The following is a 20,941-nucleotide window of genomic DNA, read 5'->3' on the forward strand; positions in this document are numbered from 1 at the left end:
GTGAAGACAGGAAGTGTGCCATATCTCTGCAGAAATCCTGGTAAGAACTGCTCAGCTGATGTAGACACATTCTCGTGGTGCAGGATGTCATTATTTCTACTATAATAAAACATTGGCAGAGGTCACCGGGGCGGTTAGAAAGTTCCCCCAAAGGCGACGAGCAGGGGGTGTCCTTAAACGCTGAAGGGTGTGTTCGCGGCAGAAATGGAACGGATACGTGATCTATGTGCACAAGTAGCAGCTGGGCCATTCAGACCAGAAGTGCTTTTCTACATGGTCCACTAGTCAATGCACATTACCCCAAGACGGCTGTATTTACAATGCCCTTCAGCAGCTGAGGCAGCATCACCCCATGTCTTCTTGTCTTCTCTAAAATTGTCTTAAAATTAAGAATACCATCATATAAATAATCAGATCCATCAACTCTTTGAGATGAGGTTTAACCCTTACCATTCCAATCCATTTTATTAGACGGGTAAGGGATGTTCACGGGTAGATAAAAAGACAACAGTAAATATCACATAGAAGTTAATTAATTGATTATTTAAAATAAATTGTGAAAGTGTATAAGGGCTTATAACATTATGATAGACGTATATCTCATGCTCTATTATGTCTCATAAGTTGTTGCAGCAATTTTGGGGTTGATACCATTTGTTACACAGATTTGGTGCTAAATTTAACCATTTTTTACCACTCGAGAATTGATAAAAATGATCAATAATCCCTCCAAAACACCACATTAAGACACCAAGACCTTGAGGAACACCATAGAAAAAGCCATGCAGTGATTTGGTTTCAAAAACTTTTGACATTATGAGATTTCTGCAAGAATAGCGTTTTTGCCGATTGGATGGCGAGCACTTCTGATGTGGAAACTGCTCAGAAACCCCCTTATTGTCAATCTACCTAGTAAAGCCATCCATTCCCTGAATGCTCTAGGTCTCTAGTTTGTGGCTGTGAAGTTTCATGAGGCTGTGATTATCCTAGAGGTCACCACAGGTCATTTTATACAGTGACGTCAAGTTTAAAAAAAAAATTATCTCACTATATGAAAAGGCTACTATGGGGACAAACATCATCACACATGAATACAGTTGGGCTCATTGGATCCACAAGACTCTCAGCTTTACAGTGATACCCAATTTATGTAATTCAAGACTGTTCAGCGGACCCCGTAAGCAGAAATATTCAAATACACCATTTTAGTATAGGAGAAAATAAGCCATTCACATATCTTGAGGTCAGAGGTGAAGGAACCCCTCACGACAGGCTAGCATGACATGGTTGGTACCAATAGATTCTTTAGGTTTTCTAGTTCTATATGATACCAGTATCTTCTCTCTAGAGGCCGCTGCAACCTCTGAAAGACAGATTAGTAGTATGAATATATTGTACACTTTATTTCATTAGTATTTTGACACCTGTTATGTAGTGATGTTGTACTGTTGTCTAATAGATGTGAAATAGAATACTTGGAAATGTTCAGTCCTTAATGTCAGCATGAACCTTTCAGAGATTTCAAAGTGCTGCAGGGAGATGCTGAGGGAGCCGTTGAGAGTTGTGTCTTATACTTGCAGACAAGAAAAAAGAAAAACTAGGTTAGAAAAATCTTGTACGGGACTCAGAAATGCACAAACAGACATGTGGAAGATGGGAAGAAAATAAGATGGAAATATTGTGAGCTGTCTTTCATGTCGTCACTGACGTTGATCAGAGCTGATTTGCATTAAACTGAGGATCCATCCTTCAAACAAAAAAAAAAAGCGAGGCGGATGATCAGTGAAGGGAATCAAAGATTCGTGCCAGGCGGCTTTTCCCTCCCACACCCGCCCGCCTCACACAACAATAAAGCATCCGATGAGTCACAGCTGGGAATTCCTCGGCTGGTGAATCCGGCTGCTACAGTATATCTTCGGCTCAGCACTTTCATCTGGATAGAGCTGACAGGTTAAAGCCATAAACGAATCCCTCTCTTAATTACCTCCATAACAAGCAGCCATTAGTTTGTGCGAGGCGAGGAGAGGAGAGGAGAGGACGCTGCTTTGTCCTATTAGTTTGCACACTGGTGTATCCATCGGGGCTCCTTTTGCTGTAGTTAGTGCACAGATAATGTGCTTCCGGACCCACTGCAGCCATCGCTGGCCCAGCACAATCAACCAGAGCCCCAGTTACTGCAGAGAACCACTAGAGAAGCATCCCATTCAGCTCTATAGAGGAGTTTTGATCCTTCCAATTATTTCCAGTAGGTGCTAGAAATGTCTGCCACAAGCTCAACAACAAAATGTCGACATTAACGCAGTCGGATGCCTCAAAAATAACCAGATCAGCAGCTTTAGCAGCCATTATCCACTTCACCATTTCACACCTCAACCCACACACAACTTAAACATCGTATCTATAATAAGCTAATAATGATGCACACATTATTTAATGGCTAATGCTTTCTTATCCAGCTATTAGATCAGTGGTAGGTTACCAACCACATTACAGCTGTTGCAGCAGCATTAATTAACATATTTACCGTATATTAACAATACAGCAAATGACAATGTGTAAAGACATTTAGTGACAAACCCGCAGAGAATCACGCAATTCAGTTTCCATCAGCTCTTGGGAATGTTTTAGCATCTTTCGGCTTGTTGTTTTGGTTTTACAAACCCAACTTGTCACATATTGCCCCTTGGCGTCACTTTTTTTTCAGCATCAAAACTACTATGTTTGCACAGTGAAAATGATATTGAATGTTGTGACACGGGACACGAACAAACAGCGGGTTGTAACGTGATGCACAGGACACAAACAGCGGTCTCCTGGATGAGAGCTTTGTGTTTGTTGGACCCATCCACCTCGCTTCCTTTCCACCTGGTGTGTCTCTTTTCTCTCTTCAAACTACATCATCACACTCCTGACGCATTTCCTCAGAGCGTTTACTGTTGCCTTGGATGGGTTTACATTGTAGTTAATGGAATGCCTGGTGTGTTTCATAAGGTGCCTTGTGCAGCGGTATCACATGCCGATGGATGTGTCAAAGCCTCGGTATTTGACACTCTGGGTAATGAGAACGGGATGACAAACTGCAACTTTACTGTTTTCACTTCACCATTCTCATCTACCTCATTTTCAGATGCAGCAGGCAGCTGTTTTAAGCAAAAAAGCTCTTATAAACTCACCAAACAGCAGACAGACAAAGTTATCGACCAGCTGGTGAACATAGTTTGAAGCATTCAGCAGCTAAAGAGACAGATGTTTTTCTCAGGAGTTGGTGGAGACCAAAAACAGAGCTAAAAGACGGGTGATTATTGTCCTGACATTCGTCAGGTGACCAGAAACACGACTCTAAAGGCCTTTACACTACGGGGGCCTTTTTTTTTGTGCGATTACTTTGCACGTCAATATATTTTTTTGAATTGTTTTTGTCACACTTTCCCACAGAATATTATAATAATAATAATAATAAAATATTAGATTTTTCAGAGTTTTCACACCACATATAAAAGCATCAACCAATCACATTGTGCAGAACGGACATATTCAATATGTACACTATAATGTACAATGTCTGACCCAAGACGCCAAACTTTATTACTCCTTTCAACCTTGAAAAAGGCAGCGTACACCAGATCCACTCCTTCACATTCACTCAGAGCATTTCACTAAAAGGAAACTAAAATAGCTTACAGTAATTTACAACAATTTAGCTCAGACAGCCTGCCAGACGCTGCTCCGGGTCAATAGGATCCTGGTAGTTAGAATCAAATCTATTCTAACCTTTTATTGAAAAAGTGCTGCAACTGTCGCAAATTGGCATCGGGCTACTGGTATGAATGGTTTTGATGCAAAATATTCGCAGGGGAGTATTTCACATTTTTGTGTGATTCATTCATCACGCCCTCGGTGTTTAGAGGCCTTTAATGAAAGATAATGTTGTTCTGTATCTGCTGGATGTATGAATAGGCAATTTGTTTCCTAACACGATCACCATATCAATTTTAAAGTGATTCAATGTTGTGTTTACAGCTCGTTCTGTCCTATTATATTATTATATGTATGCAACATAAAAAGTTTTTTTCAGCTAACTACTCAATTATAGACATCTCATTTTTAAAATGCTGAAAAATGTCAATCAGTGTTTCCCAAAGCCCAAGAAGACGTCCTTAAATAAAAATAAAAATAAAAATAAAAATAAAAATAAAAATAAAAATAAAAATAAAAATAAAAATAAAAATAAAGATAAAAATAAAAATAAAAAAAATAATTAATTAATAAATGTATTAATTAATTAATTAATTAATTAATTAATAAAACCAAAAAAAATAAAATTAAAAAATACAAGTTTTGCATTTTTTTCAGCTAACCACTCAATTCTAGACATCTTAAAATGAAATAAGAATGTAAAAAAGTTTTGTTTATCTTAAAATGTCATAAATTATGTAAAAAGTTGTCTTTTATATTTAATCTAATTTACAACCAACTTACATTTTCCCATTTGGCCTGAGCCATATGTTTGAAAATATATATTAGAAGGACAAAAGCAGGCAACAAAGATAACAAAAGAACTGTTACTAATAATGAAATGTAATGCCAGAAGTAATGATTATATATGTTTTAGAGTGGAGTCGCTGTTGGTCAGAATAAGCCCTGTAGCAGAAGCTTTCCTCACACTTAGACACCCACTGGAGGATAGTAGTAGTAGTAGTAGTAGACAGTTTTATCCAGGTTCTAAACAGTAACTGGATTTATGACCATCCTGCTAACAATCCAGCACAATGTCGTGAAAGTGCCAGCGTCTGCCCCTCGGGCCATTTGTCTTGCTCCTCCATGTAATTTAATTAAGATTAGAAGAGAAAAGGTCTTTCTGCAGACTGAAGAAAAGCCTCTACAGCATATCTTTTAGTAGCTATAGGCTGCTGTATACTGAGCGAACACAGCACACATGGGCCCTGTTTGTATGTGAGAAACGGATGCTCTTATTTCCTTTTTTGGGAGTCAGAAGTCGTCCTCTCCTCCTCTTATAAACTGTCAGCGGTCCTCTGAAGGTTAAGAGGCTCCTCCAGCAGACTACACATCTCCTGTGACTGATTCAGTGAATGACGATGAGAGAATAAAGTCATTTTTAAGCATAGAGGCATTAATGAGAGGAGTCAAAACGTGTACATTTTCAGACATTTTTCCAGTTATTCAGCATTTCCCACATGTTTCCTCGACACTATAGTGTGCTGCTGAGACTTGTACACATACAAAAAGGTTTATTTGTTATTCACAGCCAGCATCATCCACAGAGACAGCGAGAGAGAGGAGGTATGAGAGCACAGGCTTTCTGAGAAGATCTATACTTAGCATTCTACCAGAATATACAATGAGCGAGGGACACCTAGCTGATGTCTACAAAAGCGTTCCATCTTATATAAGCAGTATTCCTCCTGTGTGGTGCATCGAAGGTGCATCTGACTTTCAGAAAGTTAAATTTGTCTGTCTATACGACACAATAACTGATTCTAGGAATAGTTTAAATACGCTTATTTGCTCTCTTGCTGAGAGTTAGATGAGAAGATTGAAACCACTCTCATAACTGTCTGTTAAATATGAAGCTACAAGCAAGAGATGGTTATCTTTAGGGCTGCAATGTACCATAATTTACATTGTTGATTAATCTGTTGATGTTTTCTCGATTAATTGATTAGTTGTTTGGTCTATGAAATGTCAGAAAATGGTGAAAACAGTCAATCAGTGTTACCCAAAGCCCAAGATGACATCCTCAAACGTCTTTTTTTGTCCACAACTCAAAGATATTCAGTTTACTGAAATAAAAATAAAAATAAAAATAAAAATATAATTATAAATATAAAAATAAAAATATTAAAAAAATAAAAATAAAAATAAAAGTACAAATAAAAATAAATACCTAAATAAATAAATTAAAAAAAAGGAAAATTAAGAGATACAAATAAAGACAAAATATCACAAAATGGTTGGACCATGAGATATTATAATCCACCCCTGCAAGGAACTCTATATTTATTCCTCTCTATTTTTTCCTTCCCTTTTCTTTCTGTTCTTAAAAACACTCCTTTCGTTGTTTTGTTTGTTTTGCCTTTTCATGTTAATCCTGTCACGTCACCTAATGTATTAACTTTTGTCTTGTCTAGTATCACCCGTCTTGTCTTGCTGCACTAAATTTAGAAAAAGTTAAAATTGAAATAGATAAAAAGAGCATAATATTGAACTGACAGATGAGAGTGATGTCTCAGCAAGAAAGCAAATAAACACATTTCCAAAAATGGCTGACCTTTTATGTTCTTTAATATTTATGTAGCAGTATAGATTTCTACTTATTGTTACAGGATATTGTTCTTCCAGCTGACTGTGCTTTTATTCGTTAATTGACCTTTTTTTCACACCAGAAATTTTGACATGTCACAGCAGAAAAAGAACCGGTGTAATGAATCTATGTTGGCCAGCAGGGTCTGGTATTGTGAGGCAAGCATTGCTTCTACTGACTAATGTTATTAGTCTCTATCCTCGCTGTGCTTAAATATAAAAATATTCACAGTCTATTAAAAAATATGAGGCAGTGTATTTAGAGGAAACTGTTCAGCATCATGGAGAGAGACACAGAGAGGCCTCTCTCAGGCAGACATTCTGACATGTCAAACAAAATATAGAAGTGTCTGGGTTTGTTTCGTTTTGGTTTGTTCATTGCACAGTTTCATTTTGTTTGTTTGTTTGTTTCATCAGTTTTGACAGTGACCTAAAGTTGTGCATAAACAGAGCAACCTGAGCTGAATAATAGCAATAATAATAAGAAATACATTTTTAGTACATGTGCATCAGGTGAAATCATAATTTGGTAGAGGAAAACTAAACAAATCATGGATGATCAGAGACAGAGAAGGATGAACGTCTGATCTGAGGACAGTGCAGCAGTGTAGCCTGCTGGTTGTTTATTCACAGTTCTGTGTAATTGTGTGGGTTTGTTAAATAGAGTTTACACAGATGTTATTTATTTATGCATGACTCTCAGAGTAAAAAAAAAACTGACAGTTTGTCAAATCAAGTCAATTTTATCATTAAAATCACAAATGTTCCTTAGAATTTTCTTATAATCTGGCCATATGACTATCATTAGACCCTTGACTCAGGAAAATCAATCACATGAAACATATTCATGTTGTTTCATAATAACATCACAATTTGTCCATTTATAGTGTCTTCAAAGGCAGGACAGATCTCCATGTCTTGTCCAATAAACAGTGTCAGTAGGCAGTATATTTTTGGCATCATTGGGCAAAAATTCCATAATAACCTTTCAGCATATTGTAATTCAAGTGTTCTGAGAGATAACTAGACTTCTGCTCCTCCTCAGGGCTCTGTTTTCAGGCTTTAGAAAAATCTAGCTCGTGACGGGAGACTTTGACCAATCACAGGTCATTTCAGAGAGAGAGAGTGTTCCTATTGGCTGTGCTCCGGTCATGTGGTGGTCATGGTCAACTTTCTCATTTTACAGCTAAACCGTGCACTACAAGATGATTGTGGAAACATCTGAGGAGAGAAATAGGCATTACAGTAACAGAATATTGATTCATATTTGATCAGCGCTGCCTAGTTTGATTGTTTGGTCGGAGTTCGTGAGTGATTGACAGCCGGCTCTCATAGACGGCAGCTGGACAGAAGACCTCAGATCAGCTCTTAATGCTTGTTTCCCTCCGGTCTGTGAAATCTTGCAGATGTCGTTAGGAGCACCGGAGGACACAGAGGCACTTTTCAGGTTACCTGTTTCATGTACTACTGTCACGATATAGCGACCGTTTTATAAAAATAACTTTTTTTTAATCATATTTGCTCCAATCTCACCTACTTCAGAAATTTAAAAAAACGCAATAGCAAAGTATATTTGTCTAATTACTAGTGGAAATATCTCATAACACTTCATATAAGACACAATCACCTAACAAATAACATTTCAGTTAGATATAGGGACTTGTTTTTACACAATGCATCTTGAATATCTTGTTAAGTGAAACGCATTACAGGCTTATTATGACACACAACACTTCCTGATACTGGTGAAATATAGCTCCAAATGAGTTTTCCCAGCTAATTTCAAGATCTGTTTTTATCTTGAGAGGCCTAAATATTACATATTATTTCAAGAAATCTTACCCCATCGAAATTTCACTTCATCCATTTGCAGATTTTTTACTTATTACAAGCAAAAACACCTTATTATTAACAGTTCAGGCTGGTTGAAGCTGTTCTGGAGACAGAAGGTGGTCCTTCTCTTTATTAATCCTGAACACCATCTGTACTGGATATTAATGTCCAATGTATAAGTGAACAGTTTGAACCGTTATTTTCCAGCGGTATCCATATAAAGTATTGTTCTACCCAGACCTCCTGCTCTGCCTCAGCTGCTGGTTATTTAACAGCGTGTTGTGTATGAGGGGAGCCGTTCTCACTCATGCGGATGACGACTGTAATTCGGCTAGAAAGAGAAACCGCTGAGTCGGCAAAGCCTGCCTGTCTTGGGAAAGGTCAAAGCATTCCCGTGTCACTGACAAATGAGCTGTATTTCAGGCTGCCGCTCAGCCGGTGTTCTGCTCTGTTGTCTTTAAAACGGGGATGGAGGACACACACAAATGGACACACACATGGACACACATTTTTCCTCCCAGAAGCCACTGCTTCACCCAGTCATGCAGGTTACTGAGTATACTGTATGCAGAGACCTAAAAAATATTAGTTTTAATATGCAGAAATTGCTTTTGCAAGAGACTGGACTTAAACACAACTAGTTTCTTTAATGCATCAACGCAACTTGTGATTTTTAGGTTGTAGCAGCTCAGGTATAACGCTAGAGTGAAGATACTGGCATCATATGAAACTAGAAAACTTAAGTAATCCATCGGTACCAATCATGTCATACTAGCTTGTCGCCAAGGAGGTTAAATAACGCTCCAAACTTACGCTACATTTTGGTGAGGAAAAACTGGCATGGCCATTTTCGAAGGGGTCCCTTGACCTCTGACCTCCAGATATGTGAATGTAAATGGGTTCTATGGGTACCAACGAGTCTCCCCTTTACAGACATGCCCACTTTAGCCTCCGTGAAGAGAACCCGCTCCATATGTAGATATGAATTCATTCTAAGCTAACGAAAACACAACGATTCTTAGTTTCAGGTGATTATACACTAATGACTGTTGCTTTAAAGAGGTGTGTTGCCATATACAGTATAAGGATGAGTGTGAGTTGGTTGTTAAAGATTGCAACGACAAAAATGCTTATTCGCTTGCATTGTTTTACTATTTTTAGCATAACTGATAATAGCAAAAAATAACAAAAATAATCCAGTGTTACATAGCAATTCATATTTTTCTCATTATATACTATATATCTGGTCCGCAATATACTGATATAAAGTAGTATTAAATCTCATTTTGCTATTTGCCCCTTTGTTTCGGGATACTCCCTGCCAAATTTCATACTTGTATGACTATTTATGACATTTGTAGCACCTTAATATTTACATTAACATCATTTCGACAGAAACATGTCCCAAAAAAGGGGTTTTAGGCTCCTTGAGACCAAACGGCCTCAAGTCGGGAGTGCTGGTTATCAACTTGTGATGGCCCAAGGTATAGACTAAATGGAAATAATAGTGAGAAAAAGGTAGCGAGGTGGACCTGGCTCCCGGCCTACAGTCATAGTCAAAATATTGGGACATTATACTCATTAAAATGGATATTTATAGTCTTTTTTTAGCCTTTTGAATTGAACACGTCAGCACACTTTCTTAGCTTTGACTCCACTTAACTGTGTAAATTATAAATGAGTCGAGAACAGCAGGCGGTATGTGGAAGAGGTAGATGACAGGAGCTAAATAAGAGTCTGAATCTTGCAGCATTGAGTCATCACGCTTCTCATGTTAGACAGATTCAGACTGCTGGGATCCTTTCCAGGCTTATTACGGCAGCTCCATGAAAGGCTTTCCTCATTATGAAGCTTCTCACAGTTCACTAGCTCAGTGTATCGTCTTTCAGGAGTTAGATTCTGTAAATCAATTATGGGAATAGCTTAGCAAGCGTAGCATGACAAAGTGCTTTAATGGAGGTCTGAACGTGTGTGTGTTGCAGCCATATACGTACTCCGTATACGTACCCTGCTCCCTTTAGGAATGCATTCTTATTATTCAAATAAACATAAAGTTTTCTGTGAACAAGTTAAATCCCTATGTTTCCACTTTAGATCTGGTACCTGCAAAAAGAATAGTTAACTGTCAATGAGTGCATAACAAAGGATTTATTAACCTTAATAAGGCGTTGTTCTCACTTTACATCCGGTATCTGCAAAAAGCACAATTAACTGTCAATAAGTGCATAGTAAACTGCTAATAAATGCATAAAAAAAAGTAAGTATTTATCTTAATAAAGTAACAGAAAGCTTAGTAAAGGTTTAATAATGACACAATAGGTAAGATAACCTCAATAGAAACTCAGTAAATGTGCTCTTAAGCAGTCTATAAACTGTTAACAAGTGCTTTTGAATGTCTTAATCTAACACTAAGCATGTTTATAATGCTATTATTAACACATATATAGTCATATTAACACATTATAATGCTAATAAACATCTTATTAGCTAATGCTAATTACAAGGCCCTTAATATAAAGCGTTATTGCATAAAGGGACTACAACTACATTGTACCCTGTGTTGAATGACAATAAATTAACCCTGAACCTTGAATTGTAATGTTTGTAGTAGAAGTTTTAATGTCTCAAAACAAGTAATGAACTGTAGCCTGAATACAGAGTTGTTTGAGCATAATAAAAGCTTCTTGTTTCTGCTGGTGAACTTCCTCAATTTGTTAAACAAGTGAAAAAGATGAGAAGGGAGAGAATAAAGTGATCATTCAGTCTACTCAACCAAAACACCACACTGCCGTCTACTGGTCACACTGGACACAGATGACTCTGTGGTTTTCCTCCCTGTGATATGAGATTATTCTAGTAGAAATATGTCATATTTATCAGTAGCAGCTTTCTCTATTTCTATCGCTATAATGAAAAAAACACAGTTTCTACTGAGGTTGCAGGTTCATAAACATAATGTGTTATCATGCTGTACTGGAGGTGAGAGTTCATATAATTGAAGTCTAACACTATTGAATGTAGAATTACATTTTTCAAATTGCAGCGCTGCAAAAAATCAAGAATAAACTGATTCATTCATTTTATTCTACTCATAACTAAAGAGCACAGGCAGCAGTGGAAACTAATGAGTGATAAATATGACCTCTTTCCTCCTCAGTACTTCATGTGGGCTGAAATAGTCTCTAAAGGGAAGAGAGTATCGGTTATCTGTCTGGAAATGTTCACTTCTTTATACACTTTTTAACCTTAAAGGACCGTCTGTTCAGTTGAGAAGCCTGAACATTGATACTAAGATTATACGTGGAGGGAAAATGACCCCGAGTGTTTGAGGACTGAAATAGATCAGACAGACAACGCCTGTTGCAAAAAATAACATAAATATATGCAGGCCTAATCACATCCTTTATAAAGTTCATGTCTTCACATTAACAAATCTTTCATCCACTTTTATATGGACAACACTTATGGACTGGATCACTGTAATACAATGACATGCTGTATTTAATTCCGTTATACACAAAACAATGTGTTGGTTTTAACTGTGAGTTTATATTAATTCTTCCCAGAGCTCTTCAGACTTACCTGACCAGTTCAATATAACTTGCTGAGCAGGTGTGTGTGTGTGTGTGTGTGTGTGTATGTGTGTGAATTGAGAAGATGCACTGCGACAATTTAAATTAAATTCAACAGTGCTCTCAGGAGGAAATTGGAGCCACTCGAGGCAAATATTTCTCATCTGTCTGGACAAGACAGCAGCGAGGACAGAAACCGGCTTGACAGCATCCATAATGCATGAATGAGTCCACGCTGATCTATTATATATATATATTTATATATGTGGCTGAGCACACTTTGAAATGTCTAAGAGTGAGACTTTATACAGTTTATCTCTTTATTCTCAGCTCACAGTGCTCCGTGGACAGTCAGAGATATATACTATATAAATATGCCTTTGGGGATTATGTTTGTTTAAAGTTTGCTTGAGACTTTAAAATGTTGGGATTTTATTTCTTATTGCAGCAGCATAAAGGTTCATACTGTATGTAGTACTGGCCTCAGACAGCAGAGGATGCTGCTTCCTCTATCTTCTGTCTCTGTTTAGTTTTGGGTGTTTTACTAATAAAAACATTTTGTAAATTGGTTTTTCAAAGGTTTATTATTAAATTATTATATGTTATTTTTATTATTATTATTATTATTATTATTATTATTATTATTATTATTATTATTATCAAAAATATGCAGCAGATAAAATGAACTCTAAATTAAAAAAGTACAAAACTTATTTTTATGCTTTATTTTTATAGCATAAAAAAATATTTTTTCAAAATTCAAAACATTCATTTCAAAGGCGCTATATAAGTAAAGTTATTATTATTATTATTATTATTATTAGAATTATTAATAATAATAATAATAATAATAATAATAATAATAACAATAATAATAGCATTATTATCAATAATAATAATGATAATAACAATAATAATAATAATAATATTACGATTATTATTATTATAATTATTATATACAAAATATGATGCGGACAAAATAGATTCAAATAGACTAAAAGTACAAAACTTTTCCATGCTTTATTTTTTATTTTTCATGCTTTATTTTTTAGAATCAATTTTAACTACACCAAAAAATGAAATACAGTAGAATAAGATTCATAAATAAATTATATAAAATAAAAAGATTTTACAAAAAAAATAATCAGTCCATTACCTATCACAGTGTACATATAGAAAATGCTTTGCTGTTAAACTGGGAACTTTGGCTGCCCTCTGATTAACTCGTGCACATGACGCACGCAGCCTGTAAACATTTTAATGCTTCCTCCCGGTATCCTGGCTACTGTTTCAAAGTCCTCTATTAAAGGATGTTATGGTGTCAGGATTAGTGTCACAGCTGTTGCACCTTGAGATAAAACCACACACACACACACACACAAACACCTTTATTATTGTCTACAGTGTGTTTAAAGCAGTGCGGGCCGCCAGCAGAGGGCACAGTCAGCTTATACAGTAAGGCAGGTTCACTCTGGTCCAACCTTTGCTGAGTTGTCTTATGCAAGACTCTTCCTGAGACTGTCCTCCCTCACACTATGCTGCAGTCACGTCCACATGCAGCTGGTGCAAAATAGCCTGTTACTGATAAATATCTTATACCTCACCACTCTAGGAACTGTTGTAATACAATCAGTGCCGCCAAACAACTTGAAAGAGTTCCTGCCAGGTTTTTATAATTCCTTAAGGTCCTACTTTCCCTGACTTTACTCTATTGTTATATTCTTGTCCATTAGGAAGTGTTTGACACATATATGAAGTAAATGAATCCATCCCGGTGAGCCAGATGCTTCCTTCCCTCTTGCCTACTTGCTGCTGACCCATGTGGAACATGCAGCTAGAGAAAGAGGATGTGATTTAATCACATTACTGCCTGAGTCATGGTCCTCGACTCCTGGCCTCTAAACGAATCACAGATCCACTAAGTCGGGGACAATTTGTATGTCACCGTGATTAAATCAGCTGCTTGAATCTGACCCAGTCAAACAACAGGTTATGTGTCCACGCCCTTCCCCAGGCAGTACCACCAGGTTGGAGAGTGAGTTTTTTAGGATTTAATGTGAAATGAGGGGAGTGATTTTACTAGTAAAGTCTTCTTCTAGTAAAGTTTTCTTACCCACTTAAAGCTGAAGAAAGTAATTTTTATAAAACGGTCACTATATCCTGACAGTATAGTGCATGAGACAGGTAATCTGAAAGAAAAATCATGTGCCTCTGTGTCCTCCAGTGTTCAAAATGTCATCTGCAAGATTTCACAGACCGGAGGAAAACAACCAATCAGAGCCGAGCTGGAGCCTTGCCGTCTCTGAGCAGCTGTCAATCACTCGCAAACTCCAATCAAACGGTCAAACTAGGCAGCGCTGATCAAATATGAATCAATATTATGTTACTGTAATGCCTATTTCTCTCCTCAAATGTTTCCAGAAACATCTTGTAGTGTACTGTTCAGCTGTAAAATGAGAAAGTTATGACCCATGTTGAGATCAGTTGAGGAAATATTTTACGCAATAAATAGGCATTACAGTAACAGAATATTAATTTATATTTGATCAGCGCTCCCTATAGGGAGATAATTATTAATTTCTAATTATATAGGCTCATTTTGCAATTGTACAATATACTGTATATACTGTATAACCACCCCCAGATCATGGAGAGGTATATGGTTATTTTGCAAATTCACATCATTCCCCAACATCCAATAACTCAAGAATCAAGAAACCTTTAATATCCCAAAGAACCATATGACAAACACGTAGAACAATCCACTACATAAAATAGTTCTTTAGTATGTGATGGTTCTTCGTGGAACCAAACAGCCATTTAAAGAACCATTATTTTCTGTGTGTAGTTTGACCGTTTGATGGAGTTCACGAATGATTTACAGCTGCTTTCGTTGAATGAACAGCCAATAGAAACGCTCGCTCTCTCTCTCTCTCTGAAATGACCTGTGATTGGCCAAAGTCTACCATCACGGGCCTGAATTACAATATGCTGAAAGGTTATTATGGTATTTTTGCCCAGTGATGCCAAAAATATCCTGCTGCTGTCGCTATAAACTATGTACTTCCCTCTCTTGTAGTGTGTTTATCACATTTGATATGATAAATGCCTTGATGGAGGAAATAATCAATCAATCAGACAATATTTCCAGAAGCCATTAATGAAATTCTCTTTCTATGAAGTTCAGTTTGGATTAGTGAGTTCACTACTGGATATTGTTGTGGCAACAGCTTTCAAAAACCTGTTAACTGAACTCTCGGCTTCCTGCCACTCACACGTTTCCTTTTAATGGAGGAGGAGAGGAGTTGGATTGTGCAGCTAATAGAAGTCTTGTGGTTTCTTTGGTTCCGGGTCTCATGATTTCATAGAACTGCTTCAGACTCACAAAAACACATGACGGCTAAAAGCTCTCCTCTCCTGTAACTCACTGTATGAGCTAAATGGAGCAAAGGATTATCACATGACTCATGGTTCACATTAGTACAGGCAAGCTTATGTCAAGAGAGGAAAGGAGATGAAGAGAAGCGGCATTCTTTATGTATTAATCTGTTATGTTGCTTATTATGAAGTGTTAAACTATAGAGTATCTCCCTCCAATACATCAGACCGGAACATACGGGTACTTCCTAAAAAGTCAAGGCCACGCCCCCTTTTGGGGGAAAGAAAACCGAAGATCCCATTGACTTCAATGCAATTTAACGTATGTTTGGATTGTAACTTTGACAAATCTGTATGTATTCATCTCTTCTTATACGAACATTTGTTTTATACACGTCTTATAATTATTTTGTGACCTTGCCTGAACCTGAGCGTTCACGATACCTTAATAAATTCAGGTTGATCGCTGCCATGTCCCTTCAGTTTTGCCCCGTCCAACACAGTGGCCGGATATTGCTTATCATAAAGCCCATAAAGCCCCTCGATTATATCTTTTTTAGGACACGGAAGGGGAACAAATTGGAGATCCACACAGCAACTCTTCTGCATATGCGTTATTTGTTTAAAGTAGAAGTTTGGAGACATGTTTCAACTTCTTCTGTTTACTCTGTTACCGTCTATGAGGGTCACGGAATTGTTTTCATGGTGGTCATGAGAGGCTACTCTGGATGACGTATTGCTGGTCTGACGTACCTGTAAGCACGGAAAGAATCATGGAAACCTAAAACTATTACTCATTATTTGAAGCCCTTACTGAACCCATGATAAAATGACTAATGCTGTAGTTAATTTGTACCTAGGTTGCTCCATTAACATCATAAACAGTGAGACAACCTAAAAACAAACTAAAATGTTGTAGAAAAAACACACAGGTTTGTACTGTGTGTGGGCATTAAAGCAGTGGTTCCCAACCTTGGGTCTGGCCCCCCTTAGGGGATGCCAAAGATCAGAGGGGGTGCACCAGGATTTGTCTGCTCTGAGGTTGTTAAAATTAGCTTTGCACATGTATAACTAAAATCATAATAACACACTTAATGGATAATTTATACAAAAGTCTGTATATAAAACTAGTTAAAAGGATATATTTTGTGCTACCTAGTAGGCCTAATTCTGTTTAAACTCTGTATTTGTGCACAGTGTCAGATAAAGATCAGGGTCACACTATTATTATTAGTATTACTATTTGTAGAATTAGATTCTAGTGGTGGCTGCGGGGGATTGCTTGTGACTGGTGTGATCCAAACATTTCCAATAACTCTTGAGCGTTGTAAAGTCATCACTTTATTTATGTTGACGAGACTGACGGCTTTTCTCGGATACAAGTAGAGGCGGCTTCAAGGGAAATAGGTTGGGAACCACTGCATTAAAGCAGAGTGGTAATGTATTCTGATTTATGAGTGCATGCAGGCAGATAAAAACTCAAGATTGTAGCCATCAACGAACACATGAACGTGGATATATAAATAGATTTTTCAGTGGATATTATCTCTGCCTCTGCACCGCAGATGAAACCTTGTTTGACCTCACATATATTTGCTAATGTTCCTGTGGACAGGCCTCATAAACGTGTAAGTGCTGATCCTGACTGCAGTCTTTGTTGGTTGGTAAAGTGACTCTGGAGACGGTGCTGCTGGGGCTCCAGAGGGCCTCATTATAAAGAGGAGGCGCTTCATTTCACCATAATTTAATTCACTAAAAATACTCCTCCCCTGGTGTAAAGAAAACAGATGATCACTAAATCACTTACAGTACAGTTACTTTCCTGGGATGAATCTAATCAAACTAAGGAGCACACTAATGAAAAATGCTCCTCCCAGAACTAATATACAGATTTAAAGGCCCTGAAAAAACTATTTTCTCCATCAGCTTCTTACTAGTAGAAACAGGAAGACAAAACCTTCTGACAAAGTTTGAAGAGCTTTAGTTATTTCATATAAGAGATTTCTGTATTCGTGTTTTTTTTGTGTATTTTGCGGTGACCTGGACTCAGCCAGATGAAGTGATGTCATACACTTCCACATGTTCAGTTGAGCAACATGTGAATCAATATGTGATGACACTGACACTGTCAGTAAATGTTATCAAACCTCACCCACACTATCTCGGTGAAGCAGATTAGCAGGCTTGATAAAATGTAGAGTGTCAGTGGGTTTAAGGCTAACAAGAATCACTCTCATGAGGAAATGTGTGTCACAATTGCATGTAATTTACAAAAACAAAGACAGCTGTCTTTTGTTAATTTGATTAATTGCCAATTTGTTTGGGAATACGCACCTCTAATATCAAGTCAAATGATGCAAGCCTTAAGTATAAGTACAAAAGTAGCATCAAAATATACTTAAAGTACCAAAAGTAAAAGTACACATTATGCAGAATGTATATTATATTACTGGATTATAATTAGTGATGCATTAACGTGTTCCCTTTAATGTTGCAGCTGGTAAAGGTGGAGCATTTTTTACATTACCTATAGGCCTACTGCTGGGTAGCTTAATCTATAATAATATGACATGATGTATTATTTGATGCATATTTTGTTTTAATAAGATGAATCAGCAGAGTAACTAGTAACTAAAGCTATCAAGTAAATGTATATATATAATATTAACTAATAAATTATGATGTATTATCATAGTTTAAACTACCAGCAGTATATAAAGTAGTTAAAATCAGCTCCACCTTTACCAGCTACAACATCAGTATGCTTAGACATTAATGCATCAATAATTATAATTCAACAATATAATATATACGATTCTGAAATCACTCACTTTAATAGGCTACTCTATCACAAAGTAAGCACCACTACAAGCCAAGTATACCTTTCTATAGGCCTATATGGCAAGAATACTTAATTATACTTTTCTTAAGTATATCTCGATCAAAAGATTAAGTACAAGTAGGCCTATAAACCAAGTATACTTAGACTTAACTGTATACTTGTCAGTATGAGCCAAGTATACTTTTGTTAAGTATATCTCTGATAAGTACATAAAAAGTAAACTGAAAGTACTCTCTTATTTTAAGGTTAAAAGAAGCATACTAATAGCACACTTGAAGTAAGATTTTGAATGCAGGACTTTTACTTGCAACAGAGTATTTCTACATAGTGGTATTGCTACTTTTACTTCTGTAAAAGATCTGAGAACTTCTTCCATTATTGCTAAAGTTATGAAATAAATGAAGTGGAATAAAAAAATACAATATTTGTCTCTGAAATGTAGAGTACAAGTATAAAGTAGCATACACTGGAAATATCCAAGTAAAATAATCTACAAGTACCTCCAAATTGAATTTGAGTAGCCTACTGTAACTTGATATATTTATTGTTATTGTTGTTATTATATATATCTTGTTCTAATTATTTGTTATCACTATTATGTAGTCAATTATGTAGTCATATTATTTCTTTATATTAATCTTGTCTCTAGGTGGAGGCTTTAGATAAGCCCAGTGTTTTTTTTTTGCCTCTTCTTGCACTGTATATTATTCATTTTTTTTTATTTTTATGTTGTGTAGTCTTAAATTGTGCAAAACAAATAAACAAATAAACAAATAAACTGTAACTTTACAGTACTTGAGTAAATGTAATGTGAATTATTGTTTTGGTAGCAAATTGACTGATTCAAGTTCAGGGATTCCCTTCCAGTGTACTAAAGCGAAATTAGGTTAATAGCTGCCCTTCTTTTAATCTGGAGCATCAGACTGTTGTCCTCTGCTCTATTTCCCTGCTCTCAGTCTATTTCCAGTCTATAAACAGGGGGCGGGGCCTGCTTCCATATAAGGAGTGGTGATTTGGTGACATCATCGCAGCCAGCGCCCCTGCGCACCACCTAGTGATGGGAATTCCGGCTCTTTTTAGTGAGCCAGATAATTTGACTCAGCTCACCAAGAAGAGCCGGCTCTTTCAGCTCCCAAAGGGCTCTTCATTTTACCACTTCTGCCTTTTATAATTCAGCCAAATTTGAATTCGTTGTTTTGACCTATGATTAGTATGTATGCAGATATATCACTTAAATTATTCAATATAATTATACTAAACCTTATAATTTCCAGAATACCGTAATTTTACATGCTGCTTCGTTTCCAACTGTCACTCATCTGGTCTGCTATTTGCGCACCGCACTCCTCTCTCTTTTTCTCTCCTCCTCGCCCTCCTGCTCTGTACATGTAGACCGTCAGCGCGCCGCACACCCCCGCCCCTCCCTGCTTGATGCTATGCTCCTTGTCTGTCATCACCTGATTGGTCGCACTGATGTCAATAACACAACATTCAGTCACAGTCAGTGCATGGAGTGCCCGTGGCGCGGAGAAGATCGTCCTATCATTCTTCCTTAAATTAATAAAAAAGAAAAAGAAAAAAAAAGGGATGTCACGAGAACCGATACTTCAGTACCAAGTCGATGCCAAAATTTTAAAATAGTGACGGTACTCTTTTTCTACAGTACTGAAGGCTTCGTACGATGCCTGTAATGGTCGTTGGTAGGGATGTGACAGTGATCGGTGTTACCGATTACACCGGACATTTTACAAGAAAGATTACGGTCAATATGTGCAGAGCGCTGACTCTGATCTTTACCGTCAGGTGGCGGTGTGTCTGGCCTCTCCGGTAGAGCTTTTGCTACGGTGCTCTGCTGCGGGGGTCTACCTGGCGCCGCTGCTCTGTGCACACCGGCTGTGACGGCTCCATCCACCTCGCGCCGATTACCTCATTAACGTTATTGTTCCCTTATAGCAGCGGTCCCCAACCTTTTTAGCGCCAAGGACCGGTTTAACGTCAGACAATATTTTCACGGACAGGCCTTCAAGGTGTGGCGGATAAATACAACAAAATAAAATGATACGACCGGCATAAAAACAGTGGTATATTGTAAATATAATAATAAACGTGAATGCACTGTGTACTCATATGCAACTTTATTAGCAGCGTCCTCTTAACATCGCGCCAACAACATAACATGAGTATCATCCTCTCTGCCCCCTAACGCTCTCTGGTCGCTATGGTAACGTTTAAACATGCCTACAAAAATAAGATACAGATACACCACAAAAACGAATATAAAGTGCATGAAAAAATTAACTCACCATAACGCTAAATCAATGTGAGCCCTGAGCTTGTTTCTCTGCAACGAGACGGTCCCATCTAGGGGTAATAGGAGACAGTGACACCCGAAGTGTGTTGCTTATGTCCAGTCTACTCCGTAATTTAGTTTTGGTTGCTGTCACTGCAGAAAACCCCGCTTCACACAGATAGGATGTCGGAAATGGCAACAGGGTTTTCAGTGCTGTTGTGGCGATCTCAGGGTATTCTGCCGAGACTTTAATCCAGAACACCGGCAGAGTTGTTGTCGCCGCATAGTATGCAGAGCGGGCTTGGTGCGTGGGAGTCACCTGTCGCGATAAATCCATATTTTAAGTAGGACTCCTGGTATTGTCTGTTAAATGCAGCTTTCTTTTTCTTGGAAGTCGTTGGCCCTTCTTCTGTCTCTTCACTGGGCCTTTTCCCCTTCCCAAAGAAACTCTCCAAAGACGTCTGTTTTTTACTCATTTTGCTAGCTTGTGGGTTAAATTTTAGCGTTAACGTATCACTACGATGTAACGGAGAGAATCCGGTCATTTTTCAAAATAAAACATCATTCAGATTCAGATAATAAATAAAACGGAAATAATGTAAGTTATTTATTCTTTCTGTGCGGCCCGGTACCAAATGACCCACGGACCGGTACCGGTCCGCGGCCCGGGGGTTGGGGACCGCTGCCTTATAGCATTGGGATTAA

This window comes from Sebastes umbrosus, chromosome 19 (genome assembly GCF_015220745.1).
Source record: "Sebastes umbrosus isolate fSebUmb1 chromosome 19, fSebUmb1.pri, whole genome shotgun sequence".
In the NCBI taxonomy this organism is placed as follows: Eukaryota; Metazoa; Chordata; class Actinopteri; order Perciformes; family Sebastidae; genus Sebastes; species Sebastes umbrosus.